The following is a 27,736-nucleotide window of genomic DNA, read 5'->3' on the forward strand; positions in this document are numbered from 1 at the left end:
TACTCTTATTGCACAGGGAGATAGGTTACCTCCAAGTAACTAAGCAAATCATGACGAGAGCTATGGTGCAATATGTTTTAGTGATTAGACTTTTTAAAGATTATTCTACTGTAATTGCAGCCTTAGAAGATATATGTGAGACTATAGATGATGAAGATGAATTACTGGTAGCTATGAGATATTATTTTCTCATACTTAGGTTCACCTCTAAGATGGAATTCCAATTCACAAATGAGCAAAAACATAGAATCTTTATGAATCTTCCTCGAGGGCATTTTGAGGCTCAAGATAATGATGACTATGAGGAGATAGATGATGACATGTTAGATGAAGGATCAGATGTAGAAGATCCCGATTTTTAGAATAGATTAGTTTCTTTATTTATTTTATTTATTATTTTTGCTTTTGTGATTGTATGTAATGGAAACTTTTTTCCAAATAAATATCATTGTTATTTTGATGACATGTATGAGTTTGATTTTTTTGTTTTTGCAATCATAATAAATAATGACCAAGTTCGGTGAGGGTGGATACAAATCAATGAACCATGTTCTATATTGAGAGTTAGGGGGCCATAGTAGTGGGAACAATTTTACTGATCCCAGCCTTCCCTCAATATGGTTAACTTTGGAACAACGACGAGTTTCGAGCCTGAGAATTTAGTCATATAGGATGATTAGAAATAGACTTAGAAAATAATAAAGATGGCTTATTTTTCTAAGTATAGAAACACACTCTAATGATAAAGAAGGCTTATATAATTTTTCATAAGAAATCATAATTAATAACTTAGAGTTATGTTTGCTTAGATTAAGTTTTTGCCTTAGAGCCTATTAGGGTAAGTTCTAACATGTTTTTCTCAATTGTTAGAACTCCACTGAAGATGTCGCTCAGAAGGTCTGATCACACCAATGCCAATGCCTCCAACGCCACTCTTGAGAGCAATGAAGCCCCTCCAGTTCGCAAAAGGGGAGTGCGTGCTACTGCCAACCAAAATGCATCGCCGCCACCGCCATCGGTTAACAACACTGCAGAAATTGCCAGTCTACGATAGCAAGTTGAGGAATTACTGCAACAACAGCGACAATAGGCTCAGCGTCAAACTCAACCTTCACCTCTGCCGCAACCGCAACCCCAACAAATTGCTCAAGCACCCCATCAAGTAGGTCCTTATGGGGGATGTCCAATGGTGAACTATGCGCCATACCTAGCTCAGCACATGGAGCCAATTTATGAGCGGTTTCGTAAGCAAAATGCTCCAAACTTTGAAGGGACAACAGACCCCTTCAGGGTAGAAGAATGGCTCAGAAATGTGGAGCTGATCCTAGCGCACATGAATCTCGGCAAGGCGGACCGCGTATCCTGTGTTTTGTCTCTTCTTAAAAAAGATGCTAGAATATGGTGGGACTTAGTCTAGCAAACTCACGATGTCACCACCATGACTTGGACCAGATTTTTGGAGCTGTTCCACAAAAAGTACTACAATTCAACAGTCATCGCTTCAAGGGTCGAGGAGTTCACTGGTCTGAAGCAAGAGAACTTATCAGTAGCAGAATATGCTCAGCAGTTCGACCAATTAGCCAAGTTTGCACCAGAAATGGTTCTAATTGACTTTCTGAGGGTGACCAAGTTTGTTAGAGGACTTCGACCAAATATTGAGCTAGGGGTTAAGCTAGAAAACCCGAGAAATACTACTTATGTCGATGTCCTAGAAACGACAATAAAAGTAGAAAGGATTCAAGCAAATGTTAGTAAAGAAGAGGCCAGTAAGCCTGAGCCTAAACAGCAGAGTCAACCTCAGAATGGTCGGAACAACAACCACAACAACAAAAGCAATCAGTCCAGCAAAAATAATGGTCAAAAAAGAAAGCATCCTAACAATAAACAGTCCGACAACGATAATAGCGCATGGACGAACAATCGAGGTAATAGGTTGGGTTATGTAGAATACCCGCAATGCTCTAAGTGCCAAAAGAAACATCCTGGTGAGTGTCGTGCAAACACCAAGGGATGCTTCAACTGTGGTCAGGAAGGTCACCAAAAGAGGCAGTGTCCCCAACTCAAGCCAGAGGGAAATAGGGAAGACAAGATGGTTCCTGCCAGGGTATTTGCCTTAACCCAAGAAGAAGCTGATGCTAGCAATAAAGTAGTTACAGGTCAGATTCCTATCCTCAATTATATATGTTCTATATTATTTGATTCGAGAGCCACTCACTCGTATATCTCGTTAGGAATGATAGAGAAATTAGACAAACCTTGTGAAAGATTTAAAACTAGGTTTGTGACAGAATTGCCTTCGGGTGAAGTAGTCCTATCCTCACAGATAGTATGAGGCGCACTGATCAAAATTGAGGACGTAGAACTAGAAGGAGACCTGATAAAACTAGAGATTAAAGACTTCAACGTGATACTAGGCATGGACTGGCTAGCAAGGCATGGCGCAACCATCGACTGCAGACGTAAGCAAGTGATATTTGAGACTCCTGACAACCAGAGACTTTGCTTTATGGGACAAGTTTAAGGACTACGCACACCGCTTATATCATCTCTCAAAGCCCAGAGGATGATAGAAAAAGGATGTCACGCATTTTTAGCCAGTGACACGAATGTGGTAAAGGAAACACCACTAAAGGTTGGACATGTTCACATTGTAAAGGAATTTCCAGAAGTATTTCCTGACGACTTGCAGGGGTTGCCGCCAACTTAGGAAATTGACTTCACAATCAAACTAGTACCGGGCATCGAGCTTATCTCAAAGGCACCATACCGGATGGCACCTACCGAACTTAAGGAGTTAAAGACGCAGCTAAAATAACTCTTAGACTTGGGTTTCATTAGACCAAGCCATTCGCCATGGGGAGCATTGATTCTATTTGTGAAGAAAAAGAACAAAAGCATGAGGATGTGCATAGATTACCGTGACCTGAATAAGGTGACGATTAAGAATAAGTACCTGCTACCCCGAATTGACGACTTGTTTGATCAACTCCGAGGCACGACTGTGTTTTCAAATATTTATTTACGGTCCGGGTATCATCAGCTCAAGGTGCGAGAAGAGGATATTCTTAAGACATCTTTTAGAACTCGTTATGGGCATTAGAGTTTCTAGTTATGTCTTTCGGTCTTACCAACGCTCCAGCCACATTTATGGATTTAATGAATAGGGCCTTTAAGGACTACTTGGATAAATTCGTCGTAGTGTCCATCAATGATATCTTGGTGTACTCAAAAGACAAAGTCGAGCACGAGAAACATTTAAGTTTGATCTTGTTACGACTAAAGGAGAATCCACTTTACGCTAAGTTCAAGAAGTGCAAATTTTGGCTTTCGCAAGTAGCATTCCTCTGGCACATTGTAACCAAGGACAGAGTTGCAGTAGACCCATCTAAGGTAGAGGCTGTGAAGGATTGGCCAAGACAAAAGAACGCATAGGTAAGAAGCTTTCTGGGATTAGTAAGTTATTATCAGAGGTTTGTAGAGGGATTTTCTAAGATAGCCACTCCACTCACCAACCTGACTTGGAAACAGCAAAAGGTTTAACTGGACTGATAAGTGTGAAGAGAGTTTCCAGTTGCTTAAGGATAAGCTATGCTCAGCACCAGTACTTTGTGTACTGACACCCAATGACAAGATTGTAGTCTACTGTGATGCGTCAAAGCAAGGGTTGGGTTGTGTGCTGATGCAGAATGACAAGGTGATAGCCTACGCCTCAAGAAAGCTAAAGGAGTACGAGCAACATTATCCAACACACGATATGGAGTTGGTAGTAGTGGTCTTTGCGTTGAAAATTTGGCGCCATTATCTTTACGGAGAATGGTGTGAGATTTATACAGCCCACAAATGCTTAAAGTATTTCTTCACTCAGAAGGAGCTCAACATGAGGCAACGCAGGTGGTTAGAACTAGTGAAGGATTATGACTGTGAAATCCTATACCACCCAGGAAAGGCAAACGTAGTTGCTGATGCGCTGAGTAGGAAGAGTTATGGAAGTCTAGCAGCACTAGCTGGAATAGAAAAGTCGCTACAGCAGAAGCTGATCAGTGCCAGAATAGAAGTAGTCATCGGTAAGCTGGCTAACTTGTCTATCCAGTCAAGTCTGTTAGAAGAAATATGAATTAGGCAAGGGCATGATGACACATTAGTAGCACATATGGATGCAGTTAAAGAAGGTAAGGCCATAGATTTCTCAATATCAGGACAAGGGTTATTGAGATATAAGGATCGGGTATGTGTGCCAAATGATCAAAGGATTAGATGAAGATTTTAGAAGAAGTGCACAATACCCCATACTTAGTTCACCCAGGGACAACCAAGATGACTCACGATATTAAGGCAATATATTGGTGGTTAGGAATGAAGAAAGATATAGCGAAATTTGTGTCTAAATGTTTAGTATGCCAGCAAGTGAAAGCAGAACATCAGTGGCCTGCAGGCTTATTGCAACCACTTAGCATACCAGAATGGAAATGGGATGATATAGCCATGGATTTCATGACGGGTTTACCATGAACAAGTAAGCAGCATGATTCGGCTTGGGTAGTAATAGATAGACTAACCAAGTCAGCTCATTTTCAACCTGTTAAGACTTCATACATAGCAGATCAATATGCAGACATTTATGTTCAAGAAATAATACGACTGCATGGAATCCCTAAGACAATAGTATTCGATAGAGGATCAGTGTTTACATCGAGATTTTGGGGAAGTTTGCAGCAAGCCATGGGTACCAAGTTAAGTCTTAGTACGACATTTCATCCTCAGACAGACGGTCAGTCCGAGAGTACCATACAGATTTTAGAAGATATGTTGTGCGCTTGTGTACTTGATTTCAGAGGATCATGGAGTAAGTATTTTCCACTGATAGAATTCTCCTACAACAATAGCTACCAATCAACAATCGGGATGGCACCCTACGAGCTACTTTATGGAAGAAGGTGTCGATCGCCGTTACATTGGGACGAGGTAGGAGAAAGGCAATTTCTTGGTCCCGAAGCTGTTAGAAAAGCTCAGGATGCAGTAGCACTGATTAGAAAATGTATGCTCACTGCTCAAAGCCATCAGAAAATTTATACAAATGCCAAGCGGCATGATGTGGAATTCAAAGTCGGAGATCAAGTCTTCTTAAGGATATCTTCTATGAAAGGTGTGAAGTAGTTTGGGAAGAAATGCAAGCTTAGTCCTCAGTTTATAGGTCCTTTTGAGATATTGGACAAAGTGGGAGTAGTTTCATATAGATTAGCCTTACTGGCAGCATTAGTAGATAGTCACAATGTGTTCCACATCTCGATGCTCCGAAAGTATGTGTCAGACCCATCTCACGTCCTCAAGTATGATACGATAGCACTCCAGAAAGACTTGAGTAACGAGGAACTACCTGTTAGCATCCTAGATAGAGGGATGAAGGATTTACGATCTAAGAGTTTTCTGATAGTCAAAGTCCTATGGAGTAATAGTTCTGAACGGGAGGCAATGTGGGAGTTGGAGGAAGACATGTTAGCACGGTATCCGGAATTGTTTGGTAAGTAAATTTCGAGGAAGAAATTCTTTTTAGTAGGGGAGAATTGTAGAGTCCCATAACTTTACATAGCTAGTTAGATAGTAGTAGTAGTAGTAGTAGTAGTAGTAGTAGCTAGTAGTAGTTATAGTATGATAGTTACTGTGGTTTTTTGTTCAAGCTGGGACTTAGTTGAACACTCGTAGCAACACTTATAGATTTTATAAGTTTAACCTATAGTTTAAGAATATTAATTATAACATAAGGTTTTATTAATATAGCTGATTATAAAGATGCCATTTATTATACTATAAGGTTTAGATAGAATTAATAAGATCATGACACTTGTCATGTGCATGTATATTTAAGGATTTAATTATAGTTTAAATAAAAGAAAGTTCTAGAAACTCTAGAATCTTCCAAGACCATTAAGAGCATGACACTTGTCACAAACTTGTTTATTTGAGGATTTAAGCATTTTAAGTGGATAATTCAAAAATATAAGTTTCTAGAAGCTCTAGACCCTTCCAGAACTTGTTGGAATCACGTATTACTCAGTCAAACCTCATTAATCAATTCAAATTATGCTAAAAAAGTGCAATTACGTGTTTAATATATTCATGTATGCCGATATATCGCAGCATAGGGGCCGATATATCGCCTACGGAACATACGAAAAAACACGTCGACTTTGCACGAACAATCGAACCAGCCTCAGGAATACTGGGAGAGGCAATATATCGGCCCCACCTATGTATTTTTGAAAGTTCGGTTTTTCAATTTTAAAAATAGCCTTAACCTCTTGACTAGCCTCTGAACGTTTTTGACCAAGTCTTAAGCACCTATTGAACGAATATTCAAATATTTTTCAATTAATATTCATTATTTTATTCAAGCTAAAAGGAGGTTTTTTCACTCCTTCAACTCTATAAATAGGACCTAGTACCCAGCCATTTTCTCATTCTTCAAGCTATGTTCAGAGCCTTCAAGATGCTAGGGTTACTATAGAGTGATAAACACTTGGGTTGGAATAAAAGCTTTATCATCCTAAGCTTTATAAACACTTGGGAAGTGAGATATAGAGTGTGTTTTCAATATCGAGGTGTAGATCGGTTCTAGTACATCCAAAGGTATTCTTATTCTCAAGTTCATTTCTGTATGGTTCTTTAGTTTTCCTTAGTTTTCTTTACTCAAATCCTAACTCGTTGTTTTCGATTCTTGGTTAGGTATTTAAGTTCTTTAACTTAAGGTTTCTTTCGGTAAGCTTCTTCTTGGTGGTTTAGTTCTCTTCTTTATCGTCTCTTTTCTATGGAAATACTCACATTTTTATTTTTGGTTTTAGGAGTGTTCCAAATCTTGTCCTTGTTCTCAAATATCCCAGTGTTGGTAAGGAAATAGGATAGATTTTGTATGCTTTTATGTTTTGATATGTTTATGCTATCATATATGTATGATATGTTTTTAGTTTTTAAGTATATGATTTGTTTGGATAACAAGCATATAATTTGTTTAGATAACAAACATATAACTTGTTTAGATAACAAGTCCCAATAATATATTCATTGGGCAGATGATTATTTAGATAACGAGCCCCATAAATTTATATGACTTGGTTAGATAACTAAGCCCCATAAATTTATGGGCATATGATTGCCTAGCTAGCAAGCCCCAAGAAGTATGTGTTATATTATTTTATAATATAATGTTTTAGATTAAATAAATGTGACAAAGTGTGTCACATATTGTAACATATAATAGAGAGTTACAGTATTTAGATATATGAGATATATCCAAATAATATAACATATTTGGTGTTACAAATTTTTAACTTCCAAATGTTACCCTTTATTGAGTAAATTTATTGTTACAAGATATTGAGATGAATTTCATAAAGCCATATGTGATATGGTTGTTAGAGATATGATTTTAACCCCAATAATGTGTTTTGGGAGTTACAAAATCATTTGGGAGGGTTTGGAACCGTTTGGAAAAACATCACATTTTTTAGTGCTGAAAATGGTCGGTGGTTACAGTCTGTGGGACAGAGATAAGTGGCAGCGGCCACTAATGTCTCTGGCTGCGGCCACAGGCCAAAAACTGACCATTTTTTCAGTTTTTTCAATCTTTGTTGAACGGCTCAAAAAACCCAATATAACTCCCAAATCTCATTTTTAATTCCATATTAATCCAATTAAACATTGGTAACAACCATGGGGGTTGGTGGAATTTGAAATTCAAAGGGTGTCTCTAAACTCTATAAATAGAAGCCTATAGCTCACTTGTAAGACACAATATTTCTATCCATTAGAGCACTTGGCTAGAAATACCTTGAGGCTTGATAATTCCATAAAGCATTTCCTATAATCTGTGACAGATCCCTTAGTGCTTGAGTTAGGGGGGAATAAGCTTTTGGACAAAGGTTTCAAACCTTGTACAAGTTGGTGATCCCCAACACTCTTCACTTTGTTAGTGTGAGTGAGAGTTGTTTATCTTTTGTTTCTTGTTCCTTTCTTTCATTCAATTGCTTTTCATCCTTATATTGTTCTTCTCTATTTACTTGTATTTCCTGTTCAAGAGTTGTAATCTTTTTTTTTTTTTTTTTTTTCAAACACTTTACTTTATTTGTAACATTTTGCTTAGAGTTGTATTTTACTATTCTCTTCTTCTTCATCATCTTATTCATTTTCTTTGTTTATTTGTAATTTTCAATTATAGAGTTGTAACTCTTTTTAATCAATAATTATTTATTTGTAATATATTGCATAGAGTTGTAATTTATTATTATTTCCATTGAGGCAAAATAATATTTTCCTGACATTCAAAAGCTTATCCCTTTTTTTTTTCAATGGATGGGGAGACTATCAAAATCTTGCATCAAGACCTAGTGAGGTTGGATATGTTTAATGGATCCAATTTTACAAGGTGGCAAGACAAGGTGAGGTTTCTTTTAACAACTCTCAAAATTGCCTACATCCTTGAGTCATCCTTGGCACCTCTAGCCGAGCCATCCGACAAAGACATTCCCGAGCAGGTGGAGAAAAGAAGGAAGAGAGAAGAGGACAACCTTCTTTGTAGGGGTCATATCCTTAAGGCCCTATCCGATAGGCTCTATGACCTCTACACCGAGACCAAATCGGGCAAGGAGATATGGGATGAGAAAAATTTTAAGGTGGAAGAGGAAGGTACCAAAAGTTTTTGATATCTCAATACTTCGATTTCAAATTTTTTGGTGATAAACCTATTCTTCCTCAAATTCATGAATTGCAAATTATTGTTAACAAATTGAAAGTGTTAAAGATTGAGCTTCCCGAGGCCTTTCAAGTTGGTGCTATAGTGGCTAAATTACCACCAACTTGGAAGAGTTATAGGAAAAGAATCCTTCATAAAAGTGAGGATTATTCTTTGGAGGAGATCCTAAAACATATTTGAATCGAAGAGGAATCGATATTTAGAGATAAACTTGTGGAAGGGTCTAATGGAGAGACTGTTGGAAAAAGCTTATACAGGATCTTTATTTATTTTCATGTATATCTAATATTAAACAAATTAATACGAGATAGCCTAAAACATGTTTCTAAAATTGAATTCAAAGAGAAACAAATAATAGAATACTTACAGTATACGCAGCGGAATTAAAGAGTCCTTCCTTCAGTTTCTCTAACTCTTGTATCCTCTCTGTCGCAGAGTATTATCAAGAAACTGAACCGATCTTCTATTTTCTTCACGATCTTCCAATGTATCCTTAGAACCACCTAAACTAGTGTGGGAAATTCTCAACACATGAGATAGATATAGAGAGAAGAAGAGAAAATAACAAAGAGGCTTAGAAAAGGACTTGTGTTTAGAGAGAATCTAAAACTATCAGAAAATCTGACTTGTGACTTATCAAACTTCTCACTAAGCACTCCTTTTATAGACTCAATTAGGCCATTTAATTTAATTAAAAAATCAATAAAATAACAGCCATTTTGAAGCCCTAGGTCGAAATTATCACGGGCTATAGGCCCGTGAAATTTCCCATTTGATTATAAGCCCGTTGGACTTAAAATCAAGGCATGTATTATTTTCTATTGATTTAATTAATTAAATAATTATTTAAATCCTTTATCAAATTAATTATTTATAATTTGAACCTTGATTTAAATTTATTTATTAATTTAGATACCATTTTATCTTAATTAATAAATCTGCCATAAATTCTCTTTTCTTCTCAAAATTACACAATTCTGTGAAACTATCCAAAATTGACCTGGTCAACTTTGATAATTCTAATTGATAATTAAATCAATTAATTGAGACTATCTAGATGATTTTATCCAAGGTACAATGGAGACCATGGGCCTATGAATTCAAGCTCCAATAAGTTATCATAAATCTAACAAATAAATTTACTAACTTATTAATTCCTCGTGACTCCACTATAGACTTGGAATTGTACTCTTGAATTCATAGAACGCTCTATAACAAGTATAGATACGCTATTAATTATCCATTGTTACAACCATAATTGTCACTCAATCCTCTATAGACGGTCTACAATGAGATGGGACTAAAATACCGTTTTACCCCTCATTGTATTTTATCCTAAAAACACTTAGTTCCTTGTAAATGATATTTCAGTAAACTAATTTAATTACTGAAATGAGATCTCTATCATTTAACACCTTGAACCAAACTAAAAGGAAACCATCGTTTCACTTCTTCATCAGAAGCTATAGATGTTCATATCTATGATTAACACTCCCACTCAATTATACTACCGAGTTCCCAAGATGTAAGTATGGGCTAGTCCGTAGGGTAAGCTGGTAACGAACAAGTCAAAGAACTCAAATAATACAATCAGTTAGAATACTAACCACTCAGAATTGAGATTGAATTGACCTATGGTCAACTATATGATATGACTAGAATAGATAATAACGGAATGTTTACTTATCTTATCAACTGTCAATATCGGTCCTGTCCGATGTAACAAATACATCCGATCTTATCTACTTTGCTAATGTTCTGGAAAGAACATAACACTGTAATGTGTAAGTAGATCATATCGTAGATTGGCATGTCAGTGTAAATCCGGTGCACTGACTAATCTTAGGACTAACTTATTTTGAACATATAATCATATTTATATTCCACTGTGATTACGTCACTATAAATAAGATTAGTTATATGCTCGGGATTTAATAGAAGTTTATATTAAACAAATAATCATGAAAATAAAACATGTGAGCAAAGTGATTGACCAAGTCAAAAAATGATTTCTATTCTTTTATTGATAATAAAATGAGATTACAATGAATTTGGGTTTTAATTAGGGCATAAAACCCTAACAGAGACTTCTAAAGCAAATGCGGTGTCACAACCAAAACATCCCAAAAATAAAGGGAAAAAGGGTAATGAGAAACCTTTGGGTCCAAAAACCAACCCAAACAAGTTTAAGGGCAAGAAAGGCCCTTGCTTTGTGTGTGGGAAAAATGGTCACTATGCTAGAGAGTGTAGGCATAGAAAAGACCAACAAGGACCTAAGGTGAACGCAACTCAAGAGGAAAATATAGTTGCTACCCTTAGTGAGGTGAATGCGGTCCAAGGCAAGGTGAAAGGGTGGTGGTATGATAAATGTGCCACCGTCCATGTCACCTATGACAAATCATTGTTCAAGACATTTGAAGAGTCAAAGGGCAACCATGAGATTCAAATGCGCAATGAGGGCAAATCCAAGGTACTTGGCAAAGGTACCATTGAAATCTTTTTCACCTCCGGCAAGAAAGTTACATTAGTGAATGTACTTTATGTTCCCAAAATGAGTAGAAACTTGGTAAGTGGTGATTTACTTGGCAAGCCCAGCATTAAAGCTGTTTTTGAGTCCGGTAAACTTATACTTACCAAATCAAATGTATTTTTGGGAAAGGGGTACTCTTGTGAGGGTATGGTTAAATTGTGCACCAATGATGTAACTTTCTATGTTATCAATAAAAATTCTAATTCCGTCTATATTGTTGAGTATGATTCTTTATTTTTGTGGCATCTTAGACTATCGCATATAGGTTTTTCAACCATGAAAAAAGTAGTCAAATGTGGTATGATTGCATGAAATATTAAAAACTATGGTAAATGTGAAACATGTGTTAAGGCAAAAATGATTAAGAAACCATTTCCTAGTGTAGAAAGATCATCTAATTTACTAGATTTAATCCATAGTGATCTTTGTGAATTAAATGGTGTTTTAACTAGAGGTGGTAAAAGGTATTTTCTTACTTTTATAGATGATTTTAGTAGATATACCTATGTGTGTTCTTTTAAAGCATAAAGATGAAACTTTTGATGCTTTTAAATTGTACAAATTAGAAGTTGAAAATCAACTAAATAAAAAGATTAAGGTGCTAAGAAGTGATAGAGGAGGAGAGTACTTCTCTAATGAATTCAATACATTTTGTGAAGAAAATGGTATAATTCATGAGTGCATTGCACCTTATACACCACAACACAATGGTGTTGCCGAAAGGAAAAATAGGACTTATCTAGAGATGATAAATTCTATGTTGGTGTTTTCTAAGTTGAACTTCAACTTATGGGGTGAAGCGCTTTTAACCGCTTGTCACATTCTTAATCGAATACTGATGAAGAAAAATGAGATATCTCGATATGAGTTATGGAAAGGAAGAAAACCCAACATAGGGTACTTCAAAGTGTGGAGGTGTCTTGCATATTGCAAGAAAAACGAACCTAATAGAACAAAGTTAGGTTCAAGAGCCATAAAGTGTGCTTTTGTTGGTTATGCCAACAATAGTAAAGCTTATAGGCTATTAGACTTAGAGTCTAATATTGTGATTGAATCTAGAGAAGTTGAATTCTTTGAGAACATGTTATGTGACAACAATTTTCAAGCTTCAACATCTTTAAAGGAGAATTTGTTATATGAGAACAATTCTCAAGCTTCTACGTCCAAAGTTGATTCTCAAGAGGATAATTCTCAAAAGGATATAAAGCAACCCTTTGAACCTAGAATAAGTCAAAGGCTTAAAAATCATAAAAGTCTAGTAGTGGATGAGATAGATTCTCAACGAATTTCATTCTACATGGTAGAAGGAAATAGAGAGGAAGTCATTAGGAAAATTCCTATTGTACTTCTCGTTGAGAATGATCCTAAGGCTTATAGAGAAGCTATGCAATTGAGAGGTAGTGCATTTTGGAAAGAAGCCATCAATGATGAGATGGATTCCATTCTTTCCAATAACACTTGGGAATTGGTAGACCTCCCACTGGGGTCTAAGCCAATCAGGTGTAAGTGGGTATTTAGGAGAAAATACCACACTGATGGCACTATCCAAACCTTTAAAACTAGATTAGTAGCTAAAGGGTTTAGGCAAAAAGAGGGTATCGATTATTTCGATACCTATGCGCCTGTTGCAAGAACAACTTCTATAAGAATTTTGTTCGCTTTAGCTTCTATACACAACTTGTATGTTCATCAAATGGATGTCAAAACGACATTCCTTAATGGTGACCTCAATGAGGAGGTCTATATGGAACAACCTGAAGGGTTTGTCCTACCAAAATATGAACATAAAGTTTGTATACTTGTAAAATCCTTATATGGATTGAAACAAGCTCCTAAGCAATGGCATGAAAAATTTGATCAAGCCATCATGTCTAATGGGTTTAGACATAACAATGGAGACAAGTGTTTGTATTCCAAAACTTGTAAATGATATGTGATCATTGTTTGCTTATATGTGAACGACATGCTTATTCTAAGTAATAGCATGAAAGGGATAGAAGAAACGAAGAGGTTTCTATCTTCAACCTTCAAGATGAAAGATCTTGGAGAAGTTGATACCATACTCGGTATCAAAGTAAAGAAACATAGTGGGGGTTTTGCGTTAGGGCAAGCCCACTATGTTGAGAAAATATTGAACAAATTTAACCATCTCAAGGTTAAAGATGCCAATACTCCATTCGATCATAGTATAAAACTAGAGAAGGATGAAGGAAGAGTGGTGACTCAATTGGAGTATGTTAGTGCTATAGGGAGTCTAATGTACGCTGCCCAGTGTACTAGACCTGATATAGCATTTGCGGTAAGTAAACTTAGTAGGTTTACAAGTAATTAAAGTGTGGACCACTGGAAGGAAATTGGAAGAGTCCTAGGTTATCTCAAGAAAACCAAAGGACTAAGCCTTCACTACTCCAAATTTCCTTCAATATTAGAAGGATATACAGATGCAAGTTGGATATCCAATCTTGGGGACAACTTGTCCACAACTGGTTGGGTATTTACACTTGGTGGAGGTGCAATTTCTTGGGGTTCAAAGAAACAAACTTGTATATCTCATTCCACTATGGAAGCAGAGTTCATAGCTCTAGTTGCTACCGGAAAAGAGACCGAATGGTTAAGGAATATGTTGATAGAGATTCCCCTAATCAAAGATAATGTATCTACTATATCGATACATTGTGATAGCCGAGCGACATTGGCTAGAGCATACAGCCGAGTGTATAATGGGAAGTCTAGACATATTAGTCTAAGACATGGATATGTAAGAGAATTGATTCAAAGAGGAGTCATCTCAATATCCTATGTGAGAACAAGTGAAAATCTCGCGGATCCTTTCACTAAGCCACTAACAAGGGATTTAGTGGCTGCATCATCTCGAGGGATGGGACTTAAACTCCCTAAAGAGATTCACGATTGATGGTAACCTTTCTTAACACTAGTTATTCAACTAGTGTTAGGTTCAATAGGTAATAACAAGTCAATCAAGTGAATACTAGTTGTACTCAAAACAAGTCCCATCTGAGATATTGAGTAATTGTGTGTTACCAAGTGGAGGGTTAAAACCGAAAGGTTTTTTAATAGAATTCTGTCTTGTAAAGACAAGTATATTTGGTAACAAAATACTGTAAGAATTCTACCTATATGGACCTAGGGGTGGTGCCGCCTCTCATGAGAATTGGGAGTATTCTCAAGAACGTCCATGAATGGAAAGTGCACATGGCCATTAACGGTGCAAAGATAGACATAGAGGTCTCAAGTGAACATCGCAAAGGTGTGTGTGTTATCATGAAAAGATGGTTCAATGCCTAGTGCAACCTAATTTTTTCGAAAAATTTTGTGATAATTACACTATAGTAAAGTTCAAGTTTAAAAATACTTTGCTTTATGCACTAATGCAATGACTCCTATAAGAGAGAGTTCTTATTTAATCAAGTGGGGGATATGTTATATTTCAAAATATAATGATTGATTAAATAAGTGTTACAATAGATAACTATTTAATCTAGTGGGGGAATGTTATATTATTTTATAATATAATGTAATATTATATTATATTATAATATAATGTTTTAGATTAAATAAATGTGACAAAATGTGTCACATATTGTAACATATAATAGAGAGTTACAATATTTAGATATATGAGATATATCCAAATAATGTAACATATTTGGTGTTACACATTTGTAACTTCCAAATATTACCTTTTCTTGTGTAAATTTGTTGTTACACAATATTGAGATGAATTTCATAAAGTCATATGTGATATGGCTGTTAGAGATATGATTTTAACCCCAATAATATGTTTTGGGAGTTACAAAATAATTTGGGAGGGTTTGGAACCGTTTGGAAAAACAGCACATTTTTTAGTGTTGAAAATGGTCGGTGGCCGCGGCCACAGGCCAAAAACTGACCATTTTTTCAGTTTTTTCAATCTTTGTTGAACGGCTCAAAAAACTCAAATAACTCTCAAATCTCATTTTTAATTCCATATTAATCCAATTAAACATTGGTAACAGCCATGGGGTTGGTGGAATTTGAAATTCAAAAGGTGTCTCTAAACTCTATAAATAGGAGCCTATAGCTCACTTGTAAGACACAATATTTTTATCCATTAGAGCACTTGGCTAGAAACACCTTGAGGCTTGATAATTCCATAAAGCATTTCCTATAATCTGTGAGAGATCCCTTAGTGCTTGAGTTAGGGGGAAATAATCTTTTGGACAAAGGTTTCAAACCTTGTTCAAGTTAGCGATCCCCAACACTCTTCACTTTGGTAGTGTGAGTGAGAGTTGTTTATCTTTTGTTTCTTGTTCCTTTCTTTCATTCTATTGCTTTTCATCCTTATATTGTTCTAATCTATTTACTTGTATTTCTTGTTCAAGAGTTGTAATCTTTTCTTTTCTTTTGTTTCAAACACTTTACTTTATTTGTAACCTTTTGCTTAGAGTTGTATTTTACTATTCTCTTCTTCTTCATCATCTTATTCATTTTCTTTGTTTATTTGTAATTTTCAGTTATAGAGTTGTAACTCTTTTTAATCAATCATTATTTATTTGTAATATATTGCATAGAGTTGTAATTTATTATTATTTCCATTGAGGAAAAATACATATTTTCCTAACAGTATGATGGCCATTATAATACATGTTTTTATAGTCATATGTTTTGTAGTGTTATGTTATGTTTTATGTTGTATGTGCTAGTAGATTTTCGTTCCTGGGCATTAGGCTCATTCCTTTATTTTTATGTATGTAGGAAAATATTTATTGCGGCGAAAGGATTCTTGGTAGCTTGGTTTGTGTATTAAGGATGAATGGATTCAATGGAGTGCATGATGATTCGAGGACGACGTTATTTTTAGTCTCTTTAAATTATGTTTTTTTGTATTTTTCCACATTTATCTTTGTAAACAATTTCCTTTAGTTTAAAGTTATGTTTTATTTTAAAACAATGGGATCCCATACCACTAATTTATGTATTTCAATATTTACTTTGGGGTTTTAATAAAGTTGTGAATATTTCTTATGTATGTTTTCTCAAAAATAGTGGCTATGTCTAGTAGTTTTAATGGTCCAAGGTCTTATAATTAGTTGGGTCATTACAATAATCATATAATATTCAAGGGGTCGTGCCCTATCATTATACATGCATTATGCTCTTTATATGATAGGCAAATAGGGCAATTCAAATAAACAATTAGACAGATATTTCACTTAACACTAACCAACCCTAAGTCGAGCTTGGCTCTGGCAACAAGTGTACATGTTCGGTCAATCTCTTGGAACCGTAAACCTTGGCACGCTTTGATACGAAGTTCTAACGCCCTACTACCCCAGATTCGTTACCATGTGGTTTCAAAATGTGTATTTGACTCGCTAATCGAGATGTTAGACCCAAAAGTGTAATTAAATCAAAATAATGACTCATTTAATAAAACTTTCATATAAAAGATTTGTACTTTCATTAAGATCGTATAATAGTTGCAATGGGATCCGAAAATACTGTTTAAGACATATTTACAATTCAAAAGTCATTGTACAGTCAACCTGCATTCAACATGCTTATTGTCAATTCTAGCCCTTGCCAATCCCGGCCATTGCCGCTTAGTCATAAACATTTACACATGACATTATAGTTACAAACATTTACACATAACACTAAGCACAATACAATCATGGATAATCAGGCCATGCCCTGCTCTACAGGCACATACACTTTTCTTACCTTGAGTCCCGAGTAGATAGCGTATGGTAATCTCGAGCACGATCCCCTATCCCTGAGCCTTAGTGGTAAAACCTAGTCACAAGCAATAACTGATAGACATCAATCACTTAGACTATTCAAGAGTTTCAAGGTATATTTTTAGCCTTCGGGATCTCAAATTCTACTAAACCAGGTAGTAGTCATAACTTCTATATTTGTTTAATATAAACTTCTACTAAGTCTCGAGCATATAGCTAATCATAATTATAATGATGTAATCACAGTGGAATATAAATATGATTATATGTTCAAAATAAGTTATTCCTAAGATTAGTCAGTGCACATGATTTTTACTAACTTTCCAATCTACAATATTGTAATGTCCTGGATAACAAAGAATGTTACACTGTGTTTAAAATAGTGCGAGACCTGCTTATTAGGTTGTTTGAACATAAATGTGTTATCTAAAGACAACTGACAGGTTAGGGTTAAAAGATTTTGATAATAAATGGTTAATTTTCATTAAAACAAGTGTTTGATACAGGGGATCCCAAAATAATAGTATTTACATGGCAGAAAACAACCCTCAAAGTCTGATACAACAAAAGTCAGTCTAACGACAACATACATTTTAGCGTTCTAATTCCTATAAATTCCCTCGGCCGTGGCGGTCAATCAGCTAATGATGTACACTCCACCCCCAGAGCTCTCTAACTCATGGCTAGTCCAATTTTCCTTTGCCTTTACTTTCACCATGAAGGACCCGTGAGCCAAGGCTCAACAAGAAAACCATAAACAACAAGCATGAATAGTAACATGAGCATGTAATTATCTTTAGTCCAATCAGCTCAATTAATCAACAGAATACAGGTATACAGCTAGACAGCGATAAACATATACTTTCAACATGTATCTCGACCAGTAATACAAACAATTAGGTGTTGGAGCCCTTAGGTCGATCCCTCTAGTTATATAGATGACCCCAGCTCACTTAGGTCGAGATGCGTTCAGTACGCTTATTATCAGCCATGACACCCTTAGGTCATACTTTTTTATTGCACATAATAGCCATACAATTACATAGTACAAATGCTCAATTACAGGGAATCTCAGTCCCAAATACAACCATATGGGTGCCATTTTCTTATCTCGAATCCCGAGTGATGAATAAGGAACGATTCCAAGTACGATCCTCAGTCCTGAGCCTTAGCGATAATCCTAGTCACAAGCAATGATGGATAACTTATCAAATTCTAATCCAATTAAATATCTTGGAAACAAATACTAGTCTCTGGGACCTCGAATTCTACCAAACCATGTAGTAGAATTCGTCCCGGGCGCTTAGGTTGGAATCCCCGAGCCTAGAAACCTTATTTTCCTTTACTTCCTAATTAGGGCTGCGACCCGCCCCTTTGATAGAGGCAAGGCCCTCCTTGCTGGAGGACACGGGTCGTGACCTACACCCCCCATCCCATCCTCTTCGAGCACACAGGACGTGGCGCCTAAAGAACAGGGCTGCGACCCTAGCCCCCAAACCAAGAAAATCCCCATTTTTCAAGCATTTTTCCTCGAGCCTAAACCCTAAATTCTTACCCCAATCACCAACCAAACTCATATTCAAGTCTAGAATTCTTATCCATATAGCCTAACATCATACCTACCCTATAAACAATTCCTTACTCTCCTCAAACACCCAAATCAGTCTTGGAAACAATTTTCATGCAAGCTCTAAGTTCTAACATTATTTCAACAGAATTCAACAATCAAAAGTTAGATTCTTCCCCGAATTGATAGCCTAATCTCCTCAGAAACTCTTGTCTGACCCAAGCTTTGATTTTCCCCAGCTTAAACCAGCCCAAATCCTTAAGTTTTCTCCTTCAAGTTTTCCTTAGCTTCAAGCTTAAGAGAGGGAGTGAGAGTGAACGTGAGTGAGAGGGTGAGAATGTTGAGAGGTTCTTGTGGTATCCTAATAATTCTGGTAAAGTCTTAATGTGTCTAAGGATATACTTAACCTCAAAAGACAGAAATATCCCCCTAAAAACTCAGCCTCCTTTAATTGTTCCAAGGGTAAAATTGTCATTTTCCCCGATTCCCGCTAATTTCTCAAGTCATCCTATCAATTTCCAATTAATCCCGTCTTGCCCACCTAATTACCAAATACTCACTCGTTACTCAATAAAACCCAAATATACATTACACTTCCCAAAATACCCCTAAGCTCACCACGAGCCGGGTATTATTCCCTGTTGTGACTATTTCGCTAATCCACTCACTAGGATCGCCTCGAGCCATGTATTGTAAATATATCCACATAATAATGTGGTCTTAACAATTTAACAAATATAATCACATTTATGCCCTTATAATCAATAAAGGGCCCACATGCATATCTAATACTCATACACATGCATTTAATATATTCAAATCATCATATATATCATTCACGCTACATAGTCATGCATTTAAATCACATAATCACATACATACCAATTGTGCCCTCCCGACATACTAATCAAGGCACTAAACCCTATTAGCTTTATTGGGCCATTACATATATGATCTACTTACACATTGCAGTGTTATGTTCTTTCCCAAACATTAGCAAAGTAGACAATATCAGAAGAATTTGTTACATCAGACTAGACGAATATTGACTGTAGATAGGATAAGTAAACATACCATTATTATCTATTCTAGTCATATCATATAGTTGACCATTTAATCTCAATTCTGAGTTGTTAGTATTCTAACTGATTGTATTATTTGAGTTATATGACTTGTTCTGTAACGACCCAAAAATGCTAGTAGGGTTTAGTGCCTTGGTTAGCGTGTCGAGAGGGCATAATTGGACATATGTGTGTGTTTAATTGGTTAAATGCATGACTATGTGGCATGCATGATTTATATGATTATGGGAATATATTATATGCATGTTTATGAGTACTAGATATGCATGTGGGCCATTTGCTGCTTATAAGGGCATATTTGTAATTTTTGCCCGTTAAGGGCATAAATGTGATTATATGTGATTAATGGTTGAGACCACATTATTATGTGGAAATATCTATAGTATGTGGCTCCAAACGATCTTAGTGAGTGGATTAGCGGAATAGTCACAGCGGGGTTTAATACCTAGCTCGGGGGAGCCTAGGGGTATTTTGGGAATTTAGAGAATATTTTTGGAAATATTGAATAATGAATAAGTATTTGGTAATTATTTGGACACGACATGATTAATTGGGAAATGGTAGGAACATTTGAGGAATTAGCAGGAATCGAGAAATGACTATTTTACCCATAGAGGCAATTAGAGGGTTGGGATGTCTTGGGGGTATTTTGGTCTTTTGGCTAAGGTGTATGGTCAGCTGAGGTTTTAGGAAACTACCAGAGTAAGAAGGAATTCACTTAATCTCTCTCACTCTCTCATATACATGGTTTTCTCTTCCTCTCTCTAGAACTAAGGGGAACATAGAAGTTTAAAGGAGAAAGGTCAGGAAATTGAGCTAAATTTGGGTTGGAAACTAGGGGGAGTTACAGCTAGAATTAACCAAAGAAGAACTCTGAGGATCAAGTTGTACTTGAGGTAAGAATTCTCTTCCGTCTGCTAGAATTTAGGTTTGTGAGGATTGAATTTTGATGTGTTGTTGTTAGAAGTTAGAATTTGCATGAGTGTTGGTTTCTTAAGCTGATTTAAGGTGCTTAGGGGGAGTAGGCTTTGTTAATAGGCTAGATATAATGTTTAGGCTAAAAGAATGGAAATTCTAGGCTTAAATCCAAGTTTGGCAGCTGGTTTGAGGTATGAATTTGATGTTAGGCTCGAGGAGAAAGGCTGGGAAAATAGGGAATTTCTGAGTTTGGGGCCTTGGGTCGCAGCCCTGTTCTTCAGGCATTGTGGCTCGCGTGCTTAAAGGGGTTGGATGCCTCTGTTCGCCAAGTGCACCGCGACCTGGAAGGGTGCAAGTCGCGGCCCATGCCCTCTAGTATGGAGGGCTGGCCTCTGTCTAAGGGGCAGGTAGCGACCCTTATGGGCAAGTCGCAACACTAAATGGGAAACTAAGGGAAAACATGGCTTTAACAAGAATGTGTATAGACTACAAGGAATTGAACAAGATGACCATCAAGAACAAGTACCTCTTACCAAGGATCGATGACCTGTTCGATTAGCTACAGGGAAAGACGATATTCTCGAAGATTGATCTTTGATCTGGTTATCACCAACTGAGCATCAAGGACGAGGACATTCCGAATACGGCCTTTCGAATGAGGTATGGGCATTATGAGTTTCTGGTCATGTCGTTTGGTTTGACCAATGTCCCAGCAGCGTTTATGGATCTTTTGAACAGGGTGTTCAAGGACTTCTTAGATCAGTTTGTGATTGTCTTCATTGATGAAATCTTGGTTTAATCTAGTTAAGAGGCAGAGCATGAGCAGCATCTCCGATAGGTATCATACAGATTGAGAGAGCATCAGTTGTATGGCAAGTTTAAGAAGTGTGAGTTCTGGCTACCAAAAGTGACATTCCTTGGACACGTTGTTGGTGGAGATGGGATTAATGTAGATTCAGCTAAGGTATAGGAAATTAGGGATTGGCCAAGGCCAAGGAATTCCTCGGAGGTTAGGAGCTTCCTTGGATTAGTGGGTTATTACAGATGATTTGTGGAAGGGTTTTCGAAGATTGCCACATCGATAAAAGAATGGATATAGAAGAATCTGAAGTTCACCTGGTCAGATAAGTGTGAGAATAGTTTCCAAGAACTGAAGTGATGACTGATTACCACTCTTATGTTGAGTCTTCCTTCAGAAGGAGGAAAGTTTGTAGTGCACTACGACACATTGAGATTGGGGTTGGGATGCATGTTGATGCAGAATGAGAAGGTTATTGCTTATGCATCATGATAGCTGAAGGAGTATGAGTAGCAGTATTCTACTCGTGATCTAGAGGTGGCAGCGGTGGTATTCACACTAAAAGTTTGGTGACATTACTTGTATGGAGAGAAGTGCGAGATATACACCAATCATAAGAGTTTAAAGTATTTCTTCACCCAGAAGGACTTGAACATGAGACAGAGATGTTGGCTAGAATTGGTGAAGGACTATGATTATGATATCCTTTACCACCCAAGAAAAGCCAATGTAGTTGTAGATGAGTTAAGCTGGAGAGGCCCAGGACAACTATTTAGTTTGAAGCAGATATCGAAAGAATTGGTTGAAGAGATGACTAGAGCATGGATAGAACTGGTTGTGGGCTGGTTGGCCAATATTACCTTATAGTCTACCCTCTTGGATAGGATAGGAGAAGGTCAGTTGGATGATGCGCAGTTGCAAGAGATTAGAGGGAATGTCCTAGCTGGAGCGGCTAAGGATTATTCTATTTCAGAGACTAGTATGCTACAGAATAAGGGCCAGATTTTTGTTTTGATGGATAAGGGTATTATACGAGAGATACTTAATAAATCTCATACTACACCTTACTTACTTCATCCAGGCACCACGAAGATGTACCAAGATCGACGAACTTTATATTGGTGGCATGGGATGAAGAAGGACGTGGTTGAGTACGTGGCCAAGTGTTTAACCTGTCAACAGGTGAAGGTTGAGCATCTGCGACCAGCGGGGTTGCTATAGCCTTGGGGTATTCCCGAGTGGAAGTGGGAGGAGATTGCAATGGATTTTGTGGGATGTTTACCCTGAACAGTGGGGCTGCATGACTCGGTGTGGGTGATAGTGGACATATACACCAAGTCAGCTCACTTTCTACCAGTGAAGACGACCTATACTATGGATCAGTACGGCAGTTGTATGTGAGGGAGATTGTACGTCTCCATGGGGTTCCTAAACCTATAGTATAGGCCCGGGATCCCATATTTACCTCCAAGTTTTAGGGTGGTTTGCAAAAGGCTATAGGGACTCAATTAAAGTTCAGTACAGCCTTTCATCCTCAGATAGACAGACAATCAGAGAGGACACTCCAGGTATTAGAAGACATGCTTAGAGCATGTGTGTTAGACTTCAAGGGGTCTTGGAGTAAGTACCTTCTGTTGATTGAGTTTTCGTACAACAACAGTTACTAATCAACGATTGGAGTAGCTCCATATGAGATGTTGTATGGGAGGAGATGTAGGTCGCCCATTCATTGGGATGAGATGGGTGAGAGAAAGTATTTGGGACTGGAGATGGTTCAGAAGACTAACAAAGCTATTGAGAAGATCCGAGCTCGAATTTTTGCTTCGTAGAGCATACACAAAAGCTACACTAATCCCAAGCATAGGGACATGGAGTTCTAGGTAGGGGACCACATGTTTCTGTGAATTCACCATTTCGTGGGGTGAGGAGGTTTGGGAAAAAGGGCCAGCTGAGCCCTAGATTCATAGGGCCTTTTGAGATCCTATAGAGGATCGGGCAGGTAGCCTATAGATTGGCTCTACCACCATTGTTATCAGGAGTTCACAATGTATTCCACATCTCTATGCTTCGGAAGTGCGTCTCAGATACGACTCATGTGTTGAGATATGAGAATCTGGAGTTACAGACAGATTTATTGTATGAGGAGCAACCTATACAGATCCTAGAAAGGAAAGACTAGGTTCTACGAAACAAGACGATTCCTCTAGTCAATGGAGAAATATCAAGGTCGAGGAAGCGACCTGGGAGCATGAATCAGCTATGCGGGATCAGTATCCCTATTTCTTCAGGTAAATTTCAAGGACGAAATTCTTAGTAGGAGGGGATAGTTGTGACAACCCAAAAATGCTAGTAGGGTTTAGTGCCTTGGTTAGTGTGCCGGGAGGGCATAATTGGATATATGTGTGTGTTTAATTGGTTAAATGCGTGACTATGTGGCGTGAATGATTTATATGATTATGTGAATATATTATATGCATGTTTATTAGTATTAGATATGCATGTAGGCCCTTTACTGCTTATAAGAGCATATTTGTAATTTTGGCCCATTAAGGGCTAAAATGTGATTATATATGATTAATGGTTGAGACCACATTATTATGTGGAAATATCTGTAGTATGTGGCTCCAAACGATCCTAGTGAACAGATTAGCAGAATAGTCACAGCGGGGTTTAATACCCGGCTCGGGGAAGCCTGGGGGTATTTTGGAAATTTAGAGAATATTTTGGGAAATATTGAATATTGAAGAAGTATTTGGTAATTATTGGGACACAATGAGATCAATTGGTAAATGGTAGGAACATTGGAGGAATTAGCGAGAATTAGGAAATGACTATATTACCCCTATAGGCAATTAGAGGGCTGGGATGTCTTGGGGCGTATTTTGGTCTTTTGGCTAAGGTGTATGGTCAGCTAAGGGTTTAGAAAACTACCAGAGTAAGAAGGAATTCACTTAATCTCTCTCACTCTCTCATATACACGATTTTCTCTTCCTCCCTCTAGAACTAAGGTGAACTTAGAAGTTTAAAGGAGAAAGGTCAGGAAATTAAGTTGAATTTGGGCTGGAAACTAGGGGGAGTTACAACTAGAATTAGCCAAAGAATAACTCTGAGGATCAAGCTATACTTAAGGTAAGAATTATATTATGCTTGCTGGAATTTAGCTTTGTTAGGATTGAATTCTGTTGTGTTGTTGTTAGAAGTTAGAATTTGCATGAGTTTTGGTTTCTTAAGCTGATTTTAGGTGTGTAGGGGGAGTAGGAATTATTTATAGTGTAGATATAATGTTTAGGCTAAATGGATGGGAATTCTAGGCTTAAATCCAAGTTTGGCTGCTGGTTTGAGGTATGAATTTGAGGTTAGGCTCGAGGAGAAATGCTGGGAAAAGAGGGAATTTCTGGGTTTGGGGCCTCGGGTCACGACCCTGTTCTTCAAGCATCGTGGCTCGTGTACTTAAAGGGGTTGGATATCTCTGTTCGCCAGGCATGCCTCTACCTGGACGGGTGCAAGTCGCGGCCCGTGCCCTCCAGCAGGGAGGGTTGGGCCTCTGTCTAAGGGGCGAGTCGCGGCCCTAAATGGGAAACTAAGGGAAAACAAGGTTTTAGGCTCGGGGATTCAAACCTAGGCGCTTGGGACGAATTCTACTACTCGGATTAGAGATTGATAGTTATCCATTGTTATTGTGACTAGGATTATCGCTAAGGCTCAGGACTGAGGATCGTGCTCAGGACCGGACTTTATTTATTGCTCGGGATTCGAGGTAAGAAAACTGGACCCATATGGTTGTGAACGGGACTAAGGTTCTCAGTAATTGAACATATGTACTATGTGATTGTATGGTTGTTATGCATTATATGAAAGTACAACCTAAGAGTGCAGGGGTTGATGATAAGCGTACGGAATGCAGCACGACCTAAGCGAGTTGGGATCAGCTAGATAAATAGAGGGCTCGGCCTGAGGGCGCCGCCCCTAAATATTTGTATTATTGATTAAGATGTGTGCTTGAAAAACATGTTTACCATTGTTTAGCTTAATGCTTGTACTCTACTAAATAATAGAATTAGTTGGATTAAAGTTTATTGACTACTACTGTGTCTATATGTGTTTGTTATTATGGTTTTCTTGCTGGGCCTTGGCTCACGGGTGCTACGTGGTGCAGGTAAAGGCAAAGGGAAACTGGAATAACCATGAGTTGGAGAGCTTGGAGGGCAGAGTATACATCATCAGCTGCTCGACCGCCATGGCCAGGGGAAAGTTATAGGAATATAGCTCTAAATTGCATTTTTCAATTAGAATGGCTTTTGTTGTATAAACTTTTAGGAGTTGTATTTATCACTTATACCCTGTTTTTGGGATTCCATGTAACAAACATTTGTTTTAATGAAAAATAACCGTTTATGATCAAAATCGTTTAACCCTAACCTGTTAGTTGACTTTAAAATCACATTTATGTCCAAACGACTTGATTAGCAAGTCTTGCACTATTTTAAATTACACAGTGTAACAGTCTTGGTTATCCAGGGTATTACATGTTTGTTACCAGCTTACCCTACAGACTAGCCCATACTTACATCTTGGGAACTTGGTAGTATAATTGAGTTGGAGTGTTAATCATAGATATGAACATCTATAGCTTCTGATGAAGAAGTAAACCAATGGTTTCCTTTTAGTTTGGTTCAAGGTACTAAATGATGGAGATCTCATTTCAGTAATTATTATTAGCTTACTGAAATATAATTTACAAGGAACTAAGTATTTTAAGGATAAAATACAATGAAGGGTAAAACGATATTTTTAGTCCCATCTCATTGTAGACCGTCTATAGAAGATTGAGTGATAATTATGGTTGTAACAATGGATAACTAATAATGTATCTATATTTCTTATACAGCGTTGTATGAATTCAAGAGTGGAATTATGAGTCTTTAGTGGAGTCATGAGGAATTAATAAGTTAGTAAATTTATTTGTTAAATTTATGATAACTTATTGGAGCTTGATTTTATAGGCCCATGGTCCCCACTGTAACTTGGATATAATCATCTATATAGTCTCAATTAATTAATTTAATTATCAATTATAATTATCAAAGTTAACCAGGTCAATTTCGGATAGTATCACAGAGTTTTACAATTTAGAGAAGAAAAGATATTTTAGGGCAGATTTATTAATTAATACAAATTGGTGTCTAAATTAATAAATAATTTTAAATCAAGTTTCAAATTATAAACAAATTAATTTGATAAAGGATTTAATCAATTAATCAATAGAAAATAATATAGACCTTGATTTTAAGTCCAATGGGCTTATAATTAAATGAGAAATTTCACGGACCTAAAGCCCAAGATAATTTTGACCTAATGGTTGATTTTCTCTATTATTTTAAGGTTTTTTAATTAAAATTAATGACCTAATTGAGCCCATAAAAGGAATGTTAAGTGAGAGTTGAAATGAATGGTTTGGAGAAGAAGAGAAGATCTATTCTTGATGCTCTAGGTTTTAGATTCTCTCTACAGCATAAGTCATTTTCTAAGTCTCAATATTATCTTCTTCTCTTTGTATCTATCTCATGTGTTGAGAATCTCTCACTCTAGTCTAGGTGATTCTAAGGATGCTTTGGAAGGCTGTGAAGAAATTTGAAGATCGGTTCCAGTTTCTTGGTGATACCCTGCGACAGAAATGATTCAAGGGTTAGAGAAACTGAAGGAAAAACTAATACATTCCACTACGTATAATGTAAGTTTTCTTATCATTATTTTTGTTTAAATTCAATTTTAGAAACATGTTCTAGGTTGTCGTATATTAATTTATTTAATATATAATTTACATGAAAATAAACAAGATCTTGTATAAGTTTTCCCAACATTGATTTAATGTGGGCCGCGGCGCAACCCTGTGAAACTAGAAATTCCAATGTTTTCCCTGCATTTTCCCCAAGCCAAACTAATCAAAATCCATCCCAAACGTGAACCAAAGCCACAATTGAACCCTAATACCTCAATATTATACTCAGAGCAGCACAAACACATAAAAACTCAACCTAAACCGTTAGAGAAACTAAGAATTCAGAAAAACTTTAAAAACCTTAAAAGCTTTAAAACTCATAACCTAAAACTTCCAATTATCTCTTTTTAGATCGATCCTAGCTGGTCCCTTAAGCTTAGAAGCTCCCAACCCCACTGAGCTTTAATTTCCTCAGCAATCCTTGCCCCAAAACTCAAAGATTTAGTGCCCTTCCCTTTCAATCTTCCAAAACTTCTACCATGAGAGGGAGGGAGAGAGAGAGATTGTCTTGATGTTTCTGGTTAATTCCTGAAGGCATTCCTATGTCTATCCGTTTCATACCAAAAAGACTTAAATT

This window comes from Humulus lupulus, chromosome 7 (assembly GCF_963169125.1).
Source record: "Humulus lupulus chromosome 7, drHumLupu1.1, whole genome shotgun sequence".
Classification (NCBI taxonomy): domain Eukaryota; kingdom Viridiplantae; phylum Streptophyta; class Magnoliopsida; order Rosales; family Cannabaceae; genus Humulus; species Humulus lupulus.